Genomic DNA, 24061 nt, shown 5'->3' with positions numbered 1-24061 from the left:
CACTGGCATTTTGAACACTCTCAGCAGGAAACCTGGTATGAATGGGTTCCCAAGAGGCTGGGGAAGGTACAGAAGAAGTCACCCATTTGAAGACATGCTGGTCATGTGGAGAAGTTAATGCAGAGGCATTGCAGGCGGCCTAGGGTAATAGCAGGTGTCAGAAGTTTGCATTCCAGTCCCAAGCTCTGCTCATGGCTAGAGTGACCTCTGGTGAATTTCTTCCCCTTCAGTGGCTCTCAGTTTCCCATCTTTAAAAGGAAGGATATGGATTAGATCATAAGTCAGCATTTTTATTGCAAAAGTTATCACTCCCCAAGGATTCGCAGATAAGCATCATCTTACTTAATCCTTCCAATAATCATATGAGAAAAGTAGTGGTATTATATCCATTGTACAGATGAGGAAACTGAGGTTAAGAAAGGTTAGGTATAGTACCCCAGAGCTGTAACTAGAACCTGGAGGAAAACAGTGTTTTTCAAACTGCAGGCTTTAAAATTTAGAGGGTTGTGACCGGCACCTTTTTTTTAGTGGAAAGGAATGAATTGGAATGGATTAGAATAGAAAACTAAGCGTGAATCTCACACAATAAGGGTAAGTACTGTTTGGGGAAATTTTGATTTCAGTTATCCCCACTACACATACATATGTTTTATGTATAATATATATTTTGATTATATGCATATATGCATATACACTTACATATTACACTTGATCACAGTAAAAAATGTTTATCGTTCTGGAAGCTATGGTCAAAAACAATTGAAAAATCCTGCTGTAAACCACTGAGCATAGCTTTTCCCTGGATGGTTTCTATAGAACTATCTTTCTCCACCTTTTAACACTAATGGTTTGTAAATCTGCAACTTTGGAGGATGCACGGGGCTGTGATTACTCTGATGGCAGAGAATGTCCACTTACATCAAGTGTGGGACAATTTAGACCTGCGTTACCTCTTTCTCATTCTGCTGAGAGCAATGTGGACTCAGTCCCGGGGCCCAAGAAGACCTGTGTCTGGTGGAAAAGCCACAGCACAGAGGTGGTACTGCTGGAATTCCGCAGGAAGGGATGGGTCCTCAGGGATTCCCAATCCAGCTGGAGAACAGAATTGCCATCTGGTAAATCACAAGATGATTTTTGCTCTTGCCAGACGTACCCCATCAATATGGAAGATACAGACAGTCTTCACCACATAAACAGGTTATGTTGCCAAAAGTTCCTTTGAAATTCAGATGTTTGGAGTTTGGAATACGTTACCCCATAGAAACAAGGATATAAATGGAGGTTAGGTTTTCATGTTTTAGAACTCAGAGGGTGTGTGACGCTTATGTATAAGTTCCTTATGCTTCCTGAGTCTTAGTTCCTCATTGCAAAAATGACTCACTGAGAATGACCTTTCTGTAGTCGTGTTGGGGTCGACGTGAGGTGATGCAGGTACAGAGTATGATACTAGGTCACCATGGCTGTTGTTATAACATTGTGGTAGAGAAAATGCATGTGACCTTGACCACAGCACTTGAGTACTCAGAGCCTCAGTTTCTATCTCTGTAAAAATACAATGAAAATATTTCCTTCACAGGGTTATTAGAGATATAAATGGGATCATTTACACAAAGCACCCAGTACAAACCCTAACACAGGTGAGTTTAATCAATGAGGGGAGGGTCTTTGTTATCTCAAGAATGCCTGCCCATAGCTGCACATGCTTTCTGGGTTGATCTGAATCAACCCCTATAAATACTCTTTTGTACCAGGAAAATCAAAATTAACGTGTTTAGCAGATGCCTCCCTTATGTTCAATCCCTTGATTGGTTCCATGAGAGGTAGATGCTAAGGTCCCTCATGCTAAGAATGTGGTGTAGAAATACTGCTAACGTCTGTATGTTCATGGGATCAGAGAACACCCTAAAGCTGATAAAGAAGCCAGGTGAAGAGTGGGCTGGGGCATGTTTCAGGCAGAGAGTGTAACTCACTGGTCCAGGTGAATTGCACCCCTACTAGCAAGATGGTGAAGCACGTGAGAAAATGATCGTGGTGATGTTTAACCTTCACCCATTATTAATGATCCCCAGGGAAAACTGCCAGGTTGTATACTTTGTAGAGCAACTGTCCACGGACCAGTGGCTAAACTTTGCAAAGGAGGAGGAGACTGATTGTCACAAGAATAAAGTTCCCTGTAAGGTCTCAAGTTTCACACAATCTTTACAATACTCAAGATGATCTCTCTGGGGAAGGTGAAAAGAATTATAATTACATCTGTGAAAAAGGCTTGAGAAAGAAAACACTATCCTGCCATATGGTGTGTGGAAAATGTTTTGGAACTGAATAAATAACATGGTGGGTGTGCTCCCCCTTCCCCCATTTTTGTTTATACATCTATGTTATGCAGGCTGACTGGTGAACTTGGATCAGTTTTTCTTTCGGAATAGAAATGCGCCGGGTAATTTAATTTTATGACCATTAATAATACGGTCTCTCTCTGCAAGCAAAGACATTTACAAACTTATAATCAGATTTTGTGATTTGGGTGTAAACCAATCACCCACAAGAGGCAGGGAGATATTTCCATCCAGCTTTCCCTTAGCAGTAAGATTGCATGAAATGCAAAAAGGGCATATAGTAAAAGGTCCAGGATCCCAGAGGGAAGTGGGCAGGAGACCGGCGGGGGGAAGGGGCAAGGTCACTGGTTTCAATGGATACTTCATTCTTCAGCAAGAAATTTGTAAAAGCTGGCCATTCATAGGTATTAACCACCAAATGTGTTCCAGACTCTGTCCAAATGGGATCTTGTTGAATGTTCCCGTCAACTCTATGCTGTCAGTGTTGCCATACCCATTTATCAGATGAGAAAGCAGAGGTCAGGAAAAGGAAGTGATCTGCTCCTGTTAGCACAGCTAACCAATAGCATAGTTCAGATCTGACCCCTTACCTGCCTAGCCTCCACCTTTCACTCTTACCACCTTATCCCTCTACCAGAAACACATCCCACAAAGGGAATACCACTTAGAAAGAAGTGCAAGCATTTATACTGCAAGACAAACTGGGCCAAACACTATAAAAGATGCACTAGGATCTTACAATAAGATTACAAATTGAGGGGTTTTCAAAAAATTTAATGGTTAATATTTAGGAATTTCTTAGTGTACCAAGTGTTTTATAATCTGTTAACCTTACTTAATCCTCACAGCAATCCAATGAGAGAGGCACTGACATTCAATTCTGCTGAAAGGTGAGGAAACTCAAGTTCAGAGAAGTGAAGCAAGTGACCGAGGCTCACAGAGGCAGTAAATGATGGTACTAGGTTTTGAAGCCACATCGTTGACTCCCGAGCTTACTTTTTAATATCAATGCATCACTGCAGCTGAATGAGTGATATTAGAGTTAGAACTTGGGCAGTGGGCAGAGAATAACCAAAAGGTCTCAGGAGGCATGGAAATTCTTAAGGATTATAGAGAAGCCCAGTTTGGCTGGATCGTAAGTGGCCATGCTGAGCAGATTCAGTCATTCGAAAAGAACTCATTGAGTTTCTTCTGTGTGCTATACATCATCCTATATCTGGGGGTACAAAGATGGTTAAGATACACCCACTGCCCTGGAGTATGTCTGACATTTAAACGTCAGACAAGTTGTAAGTTCCATGAAGGTACAGACCTCAAGCACACGATGGAAGCCCAACAAATATCACATTTCATTCTTTCAACAAATAATTAATGATGCGCCATGACTGCTGCATCCCCACACCTACTACGTGCCATATGCTTGTTGTAGCTGCTGGGATGGAGCAGTAAATAAAACAACAAAATACTTGCCGTCTTAGAGTACATACTCTAGTTAAAATAGTGTAGAATAGGAAGGTAGGGAAGTTGGGGGTGAGGTAGGTGTTACAATTTTAAGGAATGTCAAAATGGACCTCACTAAGGTGCATTTTGAAAAAAGAATTCGTAATAAAACTTGAAAGATAGGTTCAGAAAGAATAGTGTTTCCATGTGGACGATGGTAAACCAATGAACGTGAGGCTTTGGGTGTCATCACCAAGAATTTCAAGATAGCCAATCTTGGATGCCTGAGTGTTTGGGCCAAGTGGGTCACAGGGAAAAGGATGTGAGGTCTGGGTTACCTCTCACTGTCCCCATCTTGCCAGGCTAGGCAAATGTGACCTACATTTCTTGTTCATGCTGGTCTGAATATAGATGCCATCCCTAACCTGGTCTCCAGTGTCTCTACCACAGGCCAGCCACAGGGACACTTGCTGTGGCCTGAAAGAAGATCAGTAGACATTTGATAGGGAGCAATGAGCCCCACGGATGGTGGGCGAATGTCCTGTCCTGTCCTGAGAAGACAAAGACTTTTGGCAAGATCATTGAGAAGCCAAGAGGACTAGCACGAAGACCAGTGACCCTCATTCTGGCACACCATCTTCCCTCTCTTTTGCGTAATTTTTCTGCCATACTCTGACTGGTATCTTATCTTTTCTATGTCAACTTATTATCTTATCATCTCCTTTCCTCAAATGTACCTTCTTCTTCCTAACCAGACTTTTATATAGGATACTTAAAGCAATACATTTGCTCAAGAGTTTCTCTCTTTCAGGAGCACACGAATCCACCTTTACCTTGCAAAAACAAACAAACAAACAAAAAACCTCTCTATCATCTTTTAATGCCATGGATGTTAACTAGACTTACTTTGGTGATCATTTTGCAACATATACAAATTTCGTATCATTATGCTGTACACCTGAAACACCTAATATAAAGTTATATGTCAATTATACCTAAATAAAAAAAAATTTTAAGACTCATCTTAAATCACCTACTCTAAGAAACCTACCTGAATTACCAGCCCCCCGAGGTAGAGCCAGGTACACTTAGATGTATTCAATTTTCATAAATTCGTGTTCAACGTGGACCAAATTATGAAGGTTACCTGTTTATCCGTGTGTCTTACAACCATCCCACGGGCCCACCTTGAATTCATGGCACACAGCGGTCCTGTCTTTTTAGCTCTGTGACTGCAACCTTGACAAAGATCCTAGGGCATCAGTAGACTCATCAGATATTTTAGAAATTGAACTAAACTGAGGGCAGAGCAAGGCTCTTACCTTCATTTTCCTCTCACCACCCAGCCTGGGTGTGATGTGCTCTTCAGACATGAGGTGGTTCAGGGACATGGCCCTTCCATGCCGCTCTCTGAGATCCCTGGCCCCATCTCTAGATTGATTTGCTGGACCCCCTTTTTATTTTAATTAATTAATTTATTTTTATTTTTCCGCTACACTTTTTTTTGAATTTTTGAATTTCATTTATTTTTTTATACAGCAGGTTCTTATTAGTTATCCATTTTATACATATTAGTGTATACATGCCAATCCCAATCGCCCAATTCATCACACCCCCCCACCCTCCTGCCCTGCCACTTTCCCCCCTTGGTGTCCATACGTTTGTTCTCTACATCTGTGTCTCTATTTCTGCCCTGCAAACTGGTTCATCTGTACCATTTTTCTAGGTTCACATATGTTCCACATATCTGTTAATATACAATATTTGTTTTTCTCTTTCTGATGTACTTCACTCTGTATGACAGACTCTAGATCCATCCACATCTCTACAAGTGACCCAGTTTTGTTCCTTTTTATGGCTGAGTAATATTCCATTGTATATATGTACCACATCTTCTTTATCCATTCGTCTGTCCATGGGCATTTAGGTTGCTTCCATGACCTGACTATTGTAAATAGTGCTGCAATGAACATTGGGGTACATGTGTCTTTTTAAATTATGGTTTTCTGTGGGTATATGCCTAGTAGTGGGATTGCTGGGTCATATGGTAGTTCTATTTTTAGTTTTTTAAGGAACCTCCATACTGTTCTCCATAGTGGCTCTATCAATTTACATTCCCACCAACAGTGCAAGAGGGTTCCCTTTTCTCCACACCCTTTCCAGCATTTGTTGTTTGTAGATTTTCTGATGATGCCCATTCTAACAGGTGTGAGGTGATACCTCACTGTAGTTTTGATTTGCATTTCTCTAATAATTAGTGACGTTGAGCAACTTTTCATGTGCTTCTTGGCCATCTGTATCTTCTTTGGAGAAATGTCTATTTAGGTCTTCTGTCCATTTTTTGATTGGGTTGTTTGTTTTTTTAATATTGAGCTGCATGAGCTGTTTATACATTTTGGGGATTAATCCTTTGTTCGTTGATTTGTTAGCAAATATTTTCTCCCATTCTGAGGGCTGTCTTCTCGTCATTTGCAATCTCCTTTGCTTTGCAAAAGCTTTTAAGTTTCATTAGGTCCCATTTGTTTACTTTTGTTTTTATTTGCTGGACCCCCTTTTCTCCAACCAAATTTCAAAGGGTGGAAAGATATCTAAGTGGAATGAGGTCATACCTGACCATAGGACCCCAGTATGTCAGAGGTGATGTGGTTCTTAGTGTGAAGGAGCATCATCTCAGACAGATAGCCACTGGCGACATCCAGTCCCCACTGAAATACTCTGTTTAGTCTTCCCATGGTTAAAACAGTTGTCAAATTGTGATAACCCATTGCCTGTATTTAAAAACTGGGACATTTTTCACATAAAACTCCAGATTTCTATTTTCTTTTGAAAAATCGGAAGATCTAGCAACACTTGGCCTGAATTCTCACTCATATGTTTCCAGTCTGGTCCTGAAGGCATTGAAGTTTATAACCTTATAGAAATAAGTATATATTGTATTGTTATTATGTATTTACTAAATTATTATGCATTAAGGGAGCAAGTCATTTATTAAAATAATTCTTGGTTTTCTTCCTAGAGAATTCCCTCAATTCATTTATCTTTCCAGCATTTTGTGGACTTCCGAGTACAAGAAATTCTGAGAGCAGGAGGGAGAACATGCGAAAAAAAGTTTTCAACTTCTTCCAGCCTTCCTTCTCAAAACCTCAGACACTGTGGCCAAGGCCCTGACATTTCTTTGGGAAAGCTCTTCACTTCGTTTCTCTTAGGGAGATAGTCCCAGATCAGAGACTGTGCCTACAAATCTCAGAGCAGGCAAACTTGGGCCAGATCTTGGAGTTCTGGGCTCAGATCTACCCCCTAACCTCCCAGGACTGGGTGGGCAAGTCCAATAACCTTCAGGCCTCAGATGGGAAAATGAGGCCATGATAAGAGTTCTGGATTTTCTTCTAAGTGTGACAGGAAGCTGTTGAGGGTTTCAAGCACACAGAGACATTAGCAGGTTGAGGTTTGAAATGATCCCTTTGGTGGCTGCACAGAGAACAGATTCTGTGGGTGGAGAGGGTGGGAGAAGTAGAAGGAGAGAGACCAGTTTGTAGGTAACTGAAGACGCCTAGGCTAGGGATGGTGGTGGTGTATTAGTTAGTTACCAGTGGAGATCAGAGTCTGATATGGTTCTTATCAACCAGCCTGCATTCCTTCTGGAGGCTCTAGGATGGAATCCATTTTCTTCTCATTTCCAGCTCTTAGAGGCCACCTGCATTCCTTGGCTCCATTTTCAAAGTCAGCAAGGAAGCATCTTTACCTCTCTCTTGGACTCCAACCCTCCTGCCTCCCTCTTCTAAGGACCCTTGTAATTGCATGGAGTCCACACGGGTAACCCAGGATAACCTCTCGTCTCAAGATCCCTAACTTAATCACACCTGCAAAGATCCTTTGGCCACGTGGTGTAACATATTCATAGGTTCCAGGGCATAGACCACTTTGGGGGACAATTATTCTGACCACGACAGGTGGAAACAATGAAGATGGAAAGGATGGATATTGTGTATATTTTAGAGGTCTATCTCTGTGTGCTGCAGATTCCAGGCACTTTTCCAGGGTGTCTCTTCCAAAAGCTCTGAGCATTTCTTACACAGTGGACCCCAATGGAGAATAACTCCCTTTTAAAAGTGAGAGGAGCAGTCACTCAGTAGCAAGCAAACAGGGAAAAAGAGAATTTTTTTTTTTTTTTTTGGTACACGGGCCTCTCACTGTTGTGACCTTTCCGGTTGCAGAGCACAGGCTCTGGACGCGCAGGCTCAGCGGCCATGGCTCACGGGCCCAGCCGCTCCACGGCATGTGGGATCCTCCCGGTCCAGGGCACGAACCCGTGTCCCCTGCATCGGCAGGCGGACTCTCAACCACTGCGCCACCAGGGAAGCCCAAAAAGTGAAATTTTATACACACACACACATATATATGTGTATATATATATGAATGTATATGTGTGTATATTATGTACACATATGTTACACATATATACATATATACATTTGAATACTTAGATTATTTTATATCTATATATATATGTGCATATATAGTGCATATATATAGTGCATATATATGCACTAGTATAATATCATATTAATATTATATTACATTACATCATATTATATTGTTATATTGAATGCTTGGATTTCATACTGGCTCCAACACTGATTATCTGAGGGCTCTTGGACAAGTCATTCATCTCCCTCTGAGCCTCAGCCTTCTGGCTTCTCAAATAACACCCACAATAACAGTCCTACTATTCCTAGGGTTCTCTGTGGAGAAATGGGATCTTGAACACAGAAGAACTTGGTATAGAGCATAAGATTAGATGAAGCTAAGAATGAATGAGTGAAGAATTATCTCTGAATTTGAAATTTAAATCATCCCTGTTTTCTGCTCCATCCGGCTCCCCTGTCCTGGTTCCTCCCTGTAGAAAGATTCAATTCATGTAGGTTTAATTTTGCTGCTGGCTGTGAGGGTCAGGAGATCAAAGAGCCCTGGGAGGTTAAATGGATTATTTAATTTCATAAAGGAAGTGATCAAAAGAATTGAAAGATAAAAAGAATCAAAAGGAAGCGTGGCAGTCCAGGGCATTCCCTGTGCTAGGGAACTATTGTTCTCTCACTCACCAATGCTAATGGAGCCCCTACTCCCTGTGTCCGGCTTACAGGCATTCTCATCCCATGTAATTCTCACATGAACCTCATGGAGTTGCCCCACTCTGATTCCCTTTCACAGGCGACACCAACCCTTAGAGAGGTTTAACCACTTACTTGAGATAATGTCATGAGTTTGTGATAGAACACATAGGTCTGTGTGATTAAAGCCCTTGCTTTTAATCACTTTGTAACCTTCCTCTGCCTTACTCTCATGTTTTAGATATGAGTGTAAGGATGGATAGCTAGCTAGCTAGCTAGAAGATAGATATTTTCAAGCTAGCTACCAACATGATTAACATGATATTTTTTTCAGGTTTAAGTCTTACTGCAATCATTTATAATAAAAAAAAAAAGCCCATACCTGTGTACAGTGAAATGGAAAGAAAACCCTTATTTCCATTATTTAATCTGATCTCTAGTTAAGGATTTTTATCCGCATTTCATAGATGTAGAAACTGAGGCTCAGAATTGAACAATTTGCCCACGGTGACAAAACCATAAAGCAGTTTCTGGATCTCAAGAGCAGGTCTTCCAAATCCAAATCCATGTAAGAAACATTAAGATTACCTAGGTCAGTTTCTTTATTCCACTGAAGGGAAACAGAGGCCCAGATGGGAAGTACCTAGTCCAAGGATACAGAAGAGCTAAGAGGAGAGACTTGGGCATCAGACAGACCTGTGTTCACATCCCAATTCTCCCAGTTACTTGCTGCATGTCCTTATGAGGTTTTTTTAAACCCCTTTATTAAGGGGTACAGTTTGCTTTTCTGTCAAATGAGGGTAATAATACTGTCCATACATTTTTGTGAAGGTTTAATTCAACATTAAAAGTGCCCATCATGTAGGAAATGGTGGCCCTTAGTGACACAACTAAATCTGGAGTCCGGGAATCATCTCCCAGCCTGATGTGTATTCCAACAAGACATTCAAGTCTCTTTGGAATTATTGGTCATATTTGTACACATGATGACATGTAGTAAGGCACAGAATGTTCCAGGAGTCTAAGCAATGTGATTTCTGAGGCAGATTATATATACTAACCACATTCTCTTAGACCTTCCATCACCTTAGCCAATTTCTTCTTACTTTAACAGATAAAGCAAGGACCACCCTTGGCAACCCCAAGTCTACTGATAGCATCGTTCAGGTTAGGGTAGAGTCTGTGGTTACAAGTTTTATTTATAGAGTCAAAGTCTTACTTCGGTCATTTCACATGCTGAAGGATATTGGCTATATTTGGTGTGTCCATGATACTGAGAAATGTTAATGTCTTTATTTATAAAGTTTTCAGAAGAAAAAGCACCCGTCATGTTTGAATGTTTTATTCTTCATATTAAGCTCTTTAAACTTCCCGGCAGCTCTTGTTTCATTTAAAAAATCTTAAATTTGAGACATAAACTTCGTGACAGCGTGGGTCCCTTTAAAGGTTATATATGCCCTGCCAGCAGAGAAATAAGGCCAGTTGAGTGTTCTAACCACAGGATGGTAAAAGTCATGTTCAGGTTAGAAGAATCAATTAGAGTGAGAACGAGGCTGTGTAAATTTCAGGACTCAAATGGCAAAATATGAAGACAGGGCTGAATTTAAATCACATTGCCTGACGTGATTGTATTTCATTTCCTGATTGGCAAGACAGCTCTAAATGAGGTATTAAACTGGGTTAAGAAAGCAGTTTTCTTTCTATTTAAAACAATACACAGGGAGAAAAACAAATAGATCCAGGGAAGGGTAACAACAAATTTGAAGATTTATATGAGTATTTGAGAAAAGACAGAGAGCCTGCGGCGGTGGTGGTGGTGGGGAATGTATTTGAAGTCAGGATTCTGGAAGGGGAGACTTTGAGTCTCCTCCTGCATCAGATGAAAGCAGGCACGTGACTGCTTGGCTGGGTCTCGGCTGGCCGGGGGCAGTCAACTCCGTGATGATGTGCTGGGAATCTGTGCGGTGCTTTACATCAGCTGCAGATCTGATGTTTATAAGCAAACAACAGCTTTAGAATCTTGAAATAGACTCCAAGAGTGTGTCCATGGTTCCCAGCCAGTCTGACAGTGGAGCTAACAGGCAGAGGAGATTGCTGGATAAGGGAGCAGCCTCTGGAATCCCCTGCATTCCAATCCCAGCTGGGGCAAATAGTAAAGCTCGCTGAGACTCAGTTTTGCCATCTGTAAAATGGGGAGGGGGTACGAATTGGGCCTAATTTGCTGTGTTGTTCTTAGGATTAAATTATATCAGCTAGTTAAGGCATTGAGCATACTGCCTCATTCATAGGAAACACCCCAATACTGTTGGTTATTATTATCATATTATTATTATTCAATATAGGAAAGAGTTGGCAGCTGTGAAAAGAAGAAAAACTACTGAAATGGTTTCATCACCAAACTTCACTCCTTCCTGACCACGCCCATCATTCTTTCCATCCAAACTATACTCCCAGGGCTAGCTCACCTCTCTCTTGGTCTTATCCCGACTCTGATCATAACTACAGTAAATTAAGAGAACAGGTCTTAGTGTAGCAGCAGGACTGCTGGATTTGAAGGCTGAAAGCCTGCGTCCAAAACTGTTACTGCTACTTAGAAACTCTGAGGGCACCAGGAAGTTACTGTGCCTCCTTGAACCTCAGTCTCCTCATCTATAAAGTGGGATAATTAACACTATCCTGCCTGCCTTGAAAGCCCATTGGGGGGGATCAACTAACTCAGATCATGTGAAAGTGCCCTTATAGAACATTGAGTGGAGTTTCCTGCAGAATGGATGTCTGTATATGTATAACTGAACCACTTTACTGTACACCTGAAACTAACACAACAGTGTAAATCAACTATACCCAAATATAAAATAAAAAGTAAATTTTTTTAAAAAAGTGCCCTTAGAAGACAGGGCACTGTCACAGTGGTAGCATTGCAACTGCCTCAGAGCCCTGCTTTGACCAGATCTCCCATTTAGACACAACTTTAAAGCAAAACTACTCTCATAATGCTTCTAACCTAGCCCTCCCTCTGCAAACTACCCATTCTGTACTTTAGAGAAAAAGGGAAAAGGAGAAAACAAGGCAGGCATCCCAAAACAGTGGAGGAGCTAAGCCAGAATAACGATGACAGCACGTCTGCCTGTGGTCTCTATCCCCAGGGCAGACATCCCCAAATCTAAACATCACTTCTCTCTCACTGAGCCTACATAGAGTTTCAGGGTCCTTCTTAACCCAGTGCTCCAAGTAACCACCACTATTTATGTCACTACTTCCCACACCATCAAATGGAGGACCTCATTTAAAGATAGCAAAAATGAAAAGAAATGGGGTAAAATTCTGAACTATGGAGTCAGACTTGGATTCTAATCCCAACTGTAGCACTTACTAGAATCACTCTGCACCCCATTTCCTTATTTATAAAACGGTCATAGATATGTCTGTTTGGTAGGAGAGCTGCAATATTTCAATCAGAAAACATCTGGTTGAACACAGTCATTATTAACTACTATTATTATCATTAATAATTTGCTTCCTCTTATTTGATGTTCTCTGTAAGGTTAGCTTCTCCCCTTTCTCCTTCCAAAGCAAATGAATGAGCAAAAAAACACTCAGAATCACTTAGAAGAATCATGGGTTTTAAAGAGACAGACTTAGGATTGAATAGCATTACTGCTATTACTAATTGTACAATCTTAAGAAAGTTGTTCCAAACCTCTTTATAAAAGAAGGAAAACCTTGCAGGATATGGGAAGGATTAAATGGGATACTATACATAATGTACTCGGCCCTCAGTGGGCTCCGCTGATCAACATTTCAGATATTATTTGGAAAAGAATGAATGAGTATCCAGCATAATAGGATCAGCTCAAATCCATTGGAAACATTACAGAGGAAACATTTTCCTGAGAAGGTTAAAATGAAATCAAATGTCTGAGATAGATTAAACGTTTTTTCTCTCTCTCTTTCTCCGCATGTCAGATTTGTTTCCAAAGGATTTCATCTGCATAATGGAATTTGCTGATTTTGAATAGATGGTGCAGTGTGCACAGGGGCTTTCTTTAAAGGATAAAGAACTGAAGGTTATTTATATGTCATTTGTAAGACTGTCTCCTCTGATTTCTCAGTTTTTTAGCACCCACAGAATCCCACATTGCAGTCACCCATGTTTTCCCTTTCCATCTGAACATAATATGCTCTGTAACCTGAAGTTTCTGGTAACTAAAGGGAATGCTGTACGCTCTGCATCCATTCTTGGAGATTCCCAATGCCCATTCGCCTAATAAAGGCACTGAAAAGTCCTGCCATGTAAAAAATATGTATGTTTAACACAGTACTCTTCCAATGTATCTGACTACAGAAAACTTTTCTTTTCAGGTTAACGCTTTCTTAACATCCCACATAATTACTATTTGAAAAAAATGCTATTGTGTTGAATTCCTCAAAATGACCAATAAAGAGAGAATTAAAATCTGAACATTCACTGTGGTTGTCAGGAAGTGCTAACAGAAAACACAGAATGAAGTGTTAACCAGAGACTGTATTACCTTCTGTTGTGAGGTGAATCATGTCCTGGAAAGATAAGTTGAAACCCTAAATCCCAGCACCTGTGAATGTGACCTTATTTGGAAACAGGGTCAAGTTAAGATGAGGTCATACTGGATTAGGGTGGACCCTAAATCCAGTGACTGGTGTCCTCGTGAAGAGAGAGAGATTTGGAGACACAAAGAGCAGACACAGGAAAGGGAGCTCTGTGGAAATGGAAGCAGAGATCAGAGTTATGCTGCCATAAGCCAAGGAACACCACGGATTGCCAGCCACCACCCAAAGCTGGAAGAGGCCAGGAAAAACTTACCCCTAGAGGCTTCTGAGGGAGCATGGGGCACTGCCAACAACGTTATTTCAGATTTCTGTTCTCCAGAAATTTGCGAGAATAAATTTCTATTTGTGTCCAGCCACCTAGTTGGCGGAACTTAGTTACAGCAGCCCTGGGAATCTAGTCTACTTGGCTGCTAGATTTTTCTCCTCCATTACCGGTTACTCCTTTCCGAACCATTAAATGTTGGAGTACACCAGGTGGAAGGCCTTGAACCCTTTTCTTAACTCTATTATAGCATAGATGTTACATGATGGTTAGAGCCAGGACCCTGGCTTTATTTAATATCATCTATGTGCTGATGAATCCACATTGCATATTTAAGATGTACTTAGTGTGCCCCAAATGGAACCTCAGATTCCAACCTTTAAAAAAATTTTTTTATTTTTACAAAAGCTCTGCTCCTCACCTAGAACCCTCCGCCTCAGGAATGAGCACTTCATTCCTCCTCCCAACCCCCCTTCCTCAGGTCAAAAGCCTAGGAATCACCCTTGAGTCCTCTCATTTCCCCAACACCCACCACCAATCCGGTAGCAAATCGTGTGGAGTCCACCTTTAAAACACAGCCAGGGCTTCCCTGGTGGCGCAGTGGTTGAGAGTCCGCCTGCCGATGCAGGGGACGTGGGTTCGTGCCCCGGTCCGGGAGGATCCCACATTCCGCGGAGCGGCTGGGCCCGTGAGCCGTGGCCGCTGGGCCTGCGCGTCTGGAGCCTGTGCTCCGCAACGGGAGAGGCCACGACAGTGAGAGGCCCACGTACTGCAAAAAACCCCCAAAAAACAAAAAACAAAAAAACACATCCAGAGGGTAGTCACTTTCACCATCTCCATCCCTCACACACCTCGCCACCCTCATCTTGCTTACGTGACTGTACTACAGCAGTTGCCAACCTGGCCTCTCTGCTTCTGTTCTCAGCCTTGACTGTTTCGTCTTGAAACAGAAGCCAGAATCTTCACATCAAATCATAAATCTAGTCATGCCCTTCTCATGTGAAGGATCCCCCCCAAAGGATTCACATCCCCGTAGAAGAAAGTCCTAAGTTGTCACCATGGCCCACAAGCTCAGTCCCTGGCTGTCGCTCTGACCTCATTTCCTCCCACTGTTGCCCTCCTTCTGCTCCAGCTGCACTGGCCTTCTTGGGGCTCTCTAATGAGCAAGCAGATTTGCACCTTGGGGACTTCATTTGCTGTGTCCTCACCCTGGAGCACCCTTCTCCCTGATATCCACATGCATATTCCCTTGCTTCAATCAAGTTTCTCACAAAGCCCCCTCTTCCTGAAGTCCTTCCCTTACTACCCTGTTGAAAATGTAACCTCCACCATCATGCCCTGATCTGCTATAGAACATTACACAGGGTGTGTGTGTGTGTGTGTGTGTGTGTGTGTGTCCCATTAGAATGTGCTCAAGTGGAGAAGGAGATTTTTTTTTTTTTTTTTTTTTTGCTGTATGCGGGCCTCTCACTGTTGTGGCCTCTCCCGTTGCGGAGCACAGGCTCCAGACGCGCAGGCCCAGCGGCCATGGCTCACAGACCTAGCCACTCTGTGGCATGTGGGATCTTCCTGGACCGGGACACGAACCCGTGTCCCCTGCATCGACAGGCGGACTCTCAACCACTGCACCATCACGGAAGCCCGAGAAGGAGATTTTGACTGTCTTATCCACTGCTGTGTTCTCAGCACCTAGGAGAGTACCTAGTACACTATAGGGGCTCAAAAATATTTATTGAATCAATTAATTAATTCTTTCCAGAAGGTCGGGCTGCACAGAAAAAATTTACCACTCTCAAAAATACCTAAAATTAAAAAAAAAAAAGCCCTCAATAAAAGCTGAAAACAAGGCAGCTCAGTGATAATGATTTTCGGGCAAACAGAAATGAAGTCTTCTTGGACTGTCAGAGCTCTCTCTCCAGGTCTGTGGAAAAAACACAGCTTCTAAAATCACTCCCTACATAAACCATTTGAATCTTCTTTGCCTTATTTTTCACCTCTGAATTGTAGATAAAATTATTTTAAAGTCCATAGGGCAGTGTTTCTAAATTGGTGTACAAGTATCACATACTTCGAGAAATTTTTTAGAAGTTTTATGTTTCATAGTCCAAAACAGGTTTTCGCATGAAACTGTTACAACAACCTTGTAATAATGATAATCTTAATTAAGAGTTTGCTGAAAGCTGGTGACTTTTCAAACATTCTCTTAGTTAAACCTCCAATATTCCCAGCAGGAAGGTTTTATCATGAAACCCATTTTCCAGATTGGGAAACTGAGACTGGGAGAGATTAAGTAACTTCTCAAGGGCTTATGGCTAGTAAGTGGGAAGTGGGCACTCCGACCCAGACACTCTGATTTTACAGCCTATTCTCTTGACCAAAACACTATCTTTCATGACCTCAACCAACAAGGCAAAGTTACATAATCAATATGGGATATTATTACTTCCCTTTTATAGAAAAATAAACCTTAGGCTCACAGAAAGGAAAGGGGTCACCCAAGGTCACAGAGCAAAAGTTAGCCTTCACCCAGGTCTCCAGATCATATTTCAAGAACATTTTTAGTAATAAAAGGTACCCTATGAATAGTGTCCATATAATGGGGACAGCTATTCGTAGGGTACCTATTCATAGGGTACTCAAATGCAGAAGACATTTGAGCAGCAGATGGGGACAAGGGTTAAGTGCATATCAGAGCTGAGTCCCAGAGAGGGAAATTGACCTGCCCAAGGTCACACAGAGAGCCAGCTCTTGAACTTGCCTCTCAGGGCCAATATACTTTTCCCTATGTCACCTGGAGGCCTTCAATATATGATATAAGCCATCAGGCCACATGTATACAATGCCTAAAACCAGTACAAATGTTGGGAGAAACTGTGTTGTGTGTGTTTATGTATATTTATGAATACAGTGAAGGCGAGTGGAGGGTTTTTGTAGCTTGATTTTTTTTTAATTATTTGGGGACTATTTTGGTAACATCTTTTGGAGATTAAGTCCAATTAGGAAACAGATGGCACCGAAATATTGTCAAACATATCGGATCAGTGGCAAATCACTGACTTAATTATTTAAATAATTAAAATGTATATTTACACCTGATTGTCCAAGCAAGAGTGAAAAGATTGATTTCAGGGATGGTTATGAGCGCTGGCAGAGAATCAAGTCAAAAGTAAGTCACGTCCAAGGTACTGCTTCAAGACCTCTTCCACATCTGGTCCTAGAAGGGCATTTGGGAGGCAGAAGAAAGAACCCAATGACAAGGAAAAACAGTCGCCTGAGCGTCCTGGGATTGTGAGGCTGGGCTTGGTGAAGCGGCCTCAATAAGAGAAGACACAAGGACTTCATTTCTATGGCTCTAATCCTACCTTTCTCTTCCCAAGAGTGTTTTAAGGCTTCTCATTGCCCATAGACTCACGTTCCCTATTCCAAACCCACATCAGACTCACCTACCATTATAGCTTTACTTTCATTTATCCACTTTCACCAAAAGAGCAACTCATTGCATCATAATAATTAGGAGAACAGATTTGAGGAATGACCTGTGTTCTAGCCTTGGCTTTGTCACCTGGCTCAGTTTTAATGTCTGTAAAATGGGAATAATAACAGCTCAAAACTGTATCAAGTGTTCCCTATGAGCCGTGTTTTGTGCCATGCACTCTATATTCATAACATTATTTACTGCTCACAACATCTCTATGTAATTGTCTCCATTTTGTAAAGAGGGAAACTGAAGTTTAGCAAAAAGTAAGCAACTTGCCAGTATTAGTTCAGAGGAGGTTTGCCTGTGTGTAATGCAAAACCTAAAGCAACAGTGACTTAAATATGAAAGAAGCTTGTTTCTCTTTTGCACATCTAAGCAGCCCAGAGCATCCTTCATGGCCCTGTGATCATCAGGTCTAACTCTTTCTATTTGGTCCTCCAAACACTGTCAACACACAGCTTCCACCTCAGAATCCAAAATGGCTACTTCAGCTCCAGCCATCAGTTCATACACTCCAGGAAGAAGTGAAAGGAAGGAGAATGGCATGCCCTTCGCCTTAAGGACAAATCTCAGAAGGTGGGGGTACTGCCTCAGCTCTCTTCCCATTGGCAAACACTTGCTCACACGGCCACACCTAACATCAGAGGATGTTGGGAAATGCAGTCTTTATTCTGGGGAAGAATGTGTCCAGCTTTAGGAGCCAGCCTCCAAGATGGCCTCCAAAGATCTTCAACTCCTGATATTTATGGTCTTGTGCAGTCTTCTCCTACGCTGAATCGGGGTCCATATGTGTGACCAATAGAATACAAAATAAGTAATGGCGTGTGACTTCCAAGATTAGGGCATATGCAGCATTGCAATGTCCACCTTGGTCTCTTAAATTGTGTACTTTAGAAAAAGCTCACCACCATGCCATCAAGACACTCCAGTGGCCCTAGGGACATGTCCACATGTAGAGGAACTAAACCTCAACTTGTCAGCCACGTGAGTGCGCTAACTTAAAAGGATCAGGCCTGCAGAGAGAGTAGACCTTCAGATGACTACAGCGCCAATGGATATGATAGGCCCAGAGCCAGAAACACACCGCCAAGCTGCTTCAAATTCCCGGTGCAACGGAAACCATGAAAACTAATTAGTAATTGTTGATGTTTTAAGTCACTAAGTTTTGGGGTGATTCATTACACAGTGATAACTAAGTAATTCAATTAACACTTGGGAGTTTTATTATGGAAGAGGAAGGAGAGAACAGATATACCAGGAGGCAATTAGCCATCTCTTTCCTACTGCACACACTTAAATGTAATAAGGGCAAGATACAAACCCACATCTGACTTAGGAACCTGTATTTTTTTTTAACATCTTTATTGGAGTATAACTGCTTTACAATCGTGTGTTAGTTTCTGCTGTAAAACAAAGTGAATCAGCTATATGTATATATATATCCCCATATCCCTTCCCTCTTGCGTCTCCCTCCCTCCCACACTCCCTATCCCACCCCTCTACATGGTCACAAAGCACCAAGCTGATCTCTCTGTGCTACGTGGCTGCTTCCCACTAGCTATCTATTTTACATTTGGTAGTGTATATATGTCCATGCCACTCTCTCACTTCGTCCCAGGTTACCCTTCCGCATCTCCATGTCCTCAAGCCCATTCTCTACGTTTGTGTCTTTATTCCTGTCCTGACCAAAGTTCTTCAGAACCATTATTTTTTCTTAGATTCCATATATATATGTGTTAGCATATGGTATTTGTTTTTCTCTTTCTGACTTACTTCACTCTGTATGACAGACTCTAGGTCCAACCACCTCACTACAAATATCTCAATTTCGTTACTTTTTATGGCTGAGTAATATTCCATTGTATATATGTGCCACATCTTCTTTATTCATTCATCTCTTGATGGACACTTAGGTTGCTTCTATGTCCTGGCTATTGTAAATAGAGCTGCAACGAACATTGTGGCACATGACTGTTTTTGAATTATGGTTTTCTCAGGGTATATGCCCACTAGTGGGATTGCTGGGTTATATGGTACTTCTACTTTTAGTTTTTTAAGGAACCTCCATACTGTTCTCCATAGTGGCTCTATCAATTGACATTCCCACCAACAGTGCAAGAAGGTTCCCTTTTCTCCACACCCTCTCCAGCATTTATTGTTTGTAGATTTTTTGATGATGGCCATGCTGACCAGTGTAAGGTGATACCTCAATGTAGTTTGGATTTGCATTTCTCTAATGATTAATGACGTTGAGCATTCTTTCATGTGTTTGTTGGCAATCTGTATGTCTTCTTTGGAGAAATGTCTACTTAGGTCTTCTGCCCATTTTTTGATTGGGTTGTTTCTTTTTTTGATATTGAGCTGCATGAGCTGATGGTATATTTTGGAGATTAATCCTTTGTCAGTTGTTTCATTGGCAAATATTTTCTCCCATTCTGAGGGTTGTCTTTTCATCTTGTTTATGGTTTCCTTTGCTGTGCAAAAGCTTTAAAGTTTCACTAGGTCCAATTTTTTTATTTTTGTTTTTATTTCCATTTCTCTGGTGGTGGGTCGAAAAGGATCTTGCTGTGGTTTCTGTCATAGAGTATTTGGCCTATGTTTTCACCTGAGAGTTTTATAGTGTCTGGCCTTACATGTAGGTCTTTAATCCATTTTGAGTTTATTTTTGTGTATGGTGCTATGGAGTGTTCTAATTTCATTCTTTTACATATAGTTGTCCAGTTTTCCCACACCACTTATTGAAGAGACTGTCTTTTCTCCATTGTATATTCTTGCCTCCTCTGTTGTAAATTAGATGACGATATGTGCATGGGTTTATCTCTGGGTTTTCTATCCTGTTCCATTGATCTATGTTTCTGTTTTTGTGCCAGTACCATACTGTCCTGATTACTGTAGCTTTGTAGTATTGTTGAAATCCAGGAGACTGATTCCTCCAGCTCCATTTTTCCTTCTCAAGATTGCTTTGGCTGTTCGGGGTCTTTTGTGTTTCCATACAAATTGTGAAATTTTTTGTTCTAGTTCTGTGAAAAATGCCAGTGGTAGTTTCATAGGGATTGCATTGAATCTGTACATTGCTTTGGGTAGTATAGTCATTTTTACAATGTTGATTCTTCCAATCCAAGAACGTGGTATATCTCTCCATCTGTTGGTATCATCTTTAATTTCTTTCATCAGTGTCTTATAGTTTTCTGCATACGGGTGTTTTGTCTCCTTAGGTAGGTTTATTCCTAGGTATTTTATTCTTTTTGTTACAATGCTAAATGGGTGTGTTTCCTTAATTTCTCTTTCAGATTTTTCATCATTGATGTATAGGAATGCCAGAGATTTCTGTGCAATAATTTTGTATCCTGCTACTTTACCAAATTCATTGATTAGCTCTAGTAGTTTTCTGGCAGTATCTTTATGATTCTCTTTGTATAGTATGTCATGTCATCTGCAAACAGGGAGAGTTTTACTTCTTCTTTTCCGATTTGGATTCCTTTTATTTGGTTTTCTTCTCTGATTGCTGTGGCTAAAACTTCCAAAACTATGTTGAATAATAGTGGTGAGAGTTGACAACCTTGTCTTCTTCCTGATCTGAGTGGAAATGGTTTCGATTTTTCACCATTGAGAATAATGTTGGCTGTGGGTTTGTCACATAGGGCCTTTATTACGTTGAGGTAACCTCCCTCTATGACTACTTTTTGGAGGGTTTTTTTCATAAATGGATGTTGAATTTTGTCAAAAGCTTTTTCTGCATCTATTGAGATGATCATATGGTTTTTCTCCTTCAATTTGTTAATATGGTTTATCACATTGATCGATTTGCATATATTGAAGAATCCTTGCATTTCTGGGATAAACTCCATTTGATCATGGTGTATGATCCTTTTAATGTGCTGTTGGATTCTGTTTGCTAGTATTTTGTTGAGGATTTTTGCATCTATGTTCATCAGTGATATTGGCCTATTGTTTTCTTTTTCTGTGACATCTTTGTCTGGTTTTGGTATCAGGGTGATGATGACCTCGTAGAATAAGTTTGGGAGTGTTCCTCCCTCTGCTATATTTTGGAAGAGTTTGAGAAGGATAGGTATTAGCTCTTCTCTAAATGTTTGATATAATTTCCCTGTGAAGCCATCTGGTCCTGGGCTTTTGTTTGTTGGAAGATTTTTAATCACAGTTTCAATTTCAGTGCTTGTGATAGGTCTGTTCATATTTTCTCTTTCTTCCTGGTTCAGTCTCGGAACGTTGTGAATTTCTAAGAATTTGTCCATTTCTTCGTGGTTGTCCATTTTATTTGGCATAGAGCTGCTTGTAGTAATCTCTCATGATCCTTTGTATTTCTGCAGTGTCAGTTGTTACTTCTCCTTTTTCATTTCTAATTCTATTGATTTGAGTATTCTTCCTTTTTTTCTTGATGAATCTGGCTAATGGTTTATTAATTTTGTTTTTCTTCTCAGAGAACCACTTTTTAGTTTTATTGATCTTTGCTATTCTTTCCTTCATCACTTTTTCACTTATTTCTAATCTGATCTTTATGGATCCTTTCCTTCTGCTAACTTTGGGTTTCTTTTGTTCTTCTTTCTCTAATTGCTTTAGGTGTAAGGTTAGGGTGTTTATTTGAGATGATTCTTGTTTCTTGAGGTAAGATTGTATTGCTTTAAACTTCCCTCTTAAAACTGCTTTTCCTGTATCCCATAGATTTTGGGTCATTGTGTTTTCATTGTCCTTTGTTTCTAGGTATTTTTTGACTTCCTCTTTGATTTCTTCAGTGATCTCTTGGTTATTTAGTAGTGTATTGTTTAGTCTCCATATGTTTGTATTTTTTACAGATTTTTTCTGATAATTGGTATCTAGTCTCATAGTGTTGTGGTCAGAAAAGATACTTGATACAATTTCAATTTTCTTAAATTTACCGAGGCTTGATTTGTGACCCAAGATAAGATCTATCCTGGAGAATGTTCCATGAGCACTTGAGAAGAAAGTGTATTCTGTTGTTTTTGGATGGAATGTCCTATGAATATCAATTAAGTCCATCTCGTTCAATGTATCATTTAAAGCTTGTGTTTCCTTGTTTATTTTCTTTTTGGATGATCAGTCCATTAGTGAAAGTGGGGTGTTAAAGTCCCCTACTATGATTGTGTTACTTTCAATTTCTCCCTTTATGGCTGTTAGCATTTGCCTTATGTGTTGTAGTGCTCCTATGTTGAGTGCATAAATATTTACAAATGTTATACCTTCTTCTTGGATTGATCCCTTGATCATTATGTAGTGTCCTTCCTTGTCTCTTGTAATAGTGTTTATTTTAAAGTCTATTTTTTCTGATATGAGAATTGCTACTCCAGCTTTCTTTTGATTTCCATTTGCATGGAATATCTTTTTCCATTCCTTCACTTTCAGTCTGTATGTGTCCCTAAGTCTGAAGTGGGTCTCTTGTAGACAACATATTTATGGGTCTTGTTTTTGTATCCATTCAGCCAGTCTATGTCTTTTGGTTGGAGCATTTAATCCATTTACATTTAAGGTAATTATCAATATGTATATTCCTATTACAATTTTCTTAATTGTTTTGGGTTTGTTATTGTAGGTCTTTTCCTTCTCTTGTGTTTCCTACCTAGAGAAGTTCCTTTAGCATTTGTTGTAAAGATGGTTTGGTGGTGCTGAATTCTCTTAGCTTTTGCTTGTCTGTAAAAGTTTTAATTTCTCTGTCGAATCTAAATGAGATCCTTGCTGGGTAGAGTAATCTTGGCTGTAGGTTTTTCCCTTTCATCACTTTATATATGTCCTGCCACACCCTTCTGGCTTACAGAGTTTCTGCTGAAAGATCAGCTGTTAACCTTATGGAGATTCCCTTCTATGGTAGTAGTTGCTTTTCCCTTTCTGCTTTTAATATCTTTTCTTTGTATTTAGTTTTTGATAGTTTGATTAATATGTGTCTTGGAGTGTTTCTCCTTGGATTTATCCTGTATGGGACTCTCTGGGCTTCCTGGAGTTGATAGAATATTTCCTTTCTCCTAGTAGGGAAGTTTTCAACTATAATCTCTTCAAATAGTTTCTCAGTCCCTTTCTTTTCTCTTCTTCTTCTGGGACCCCTATAATTTGAATGTTGGTGCATTGAATGTTGTTCCAGAGGTCTCTGAGATTGTCCTCAGTTCTTTTCATTCTTTTTCCTTTATTCTGCTCTGTGGTAGTATTTCCACTATTTTATCTTCCAGGTCACTTAACTGTTCTTTTGCCTTAGTTATTCTGCTATTGATTCCTTCTAGAACATTTTTAATTTCATTTATTGTGTTGTTCATCAGTGTTTGTTTGCTCTTTAGTTCTTCTAGGTCCTTGTTAAATGTTTTTTGTATTTTCTCTGTTCTATTTCCAAGATTTTGGATCATCTTTACTATCATTACTCTGAATTCTTTTTCAGATAGACTGCCTATTTCCTCTTCATTTGTTTGGCCTGGTCGGTTTTAACCTTGCTCCTTCATCTGTTGCGTATTTCTCTGTCTTCTCATTTTGCTTAATTTACTGTGTTTGGGGTCTCCTTTTCGCAGGCTGCAGGTTTGTAGTTCCCGTTGTTTTGGTGTCTGCTGCCGATGGCTAAGGTTGGTTCAGTGGGTTGTGTAGGCTTCCTGGTCCAGGGGAAGCCTACACAGGCAGAGGGGTGCCTGTGTTCTGGTGGGTGAGGCTGGATCTTGTCTTTCTGGTGGGAAGAACCACCTTTGATTGTTTGGTTTTGGGTGTCTGTGAACTTATTATGATTTTAGGCAGCCTCTCTGCTAATGGGTGGGATTGTGTTCCTGTCTTGCTAGTTGTTTGGCATGGGGTGTCCAGCACTGGAGCTTCCTGGACAAGCTGGGTCTTACTGTTGAGATGGAGA

The sequence above is a fragment of the Grampus griseus genome, assembly GCF_964374135.1.
Source record: "Grampus griseus genome assembly, chromosome: 6".
Taxonomy (NCBI): domain Eukaryota; kingdom Metazoa; phylum Chordata; class Mammalia; order Artiodactyla; family Delphinidae; genus Grampus; species Grampus griseus.
This window is presented reverse-complemented; position numbering follows the sequence as displayed.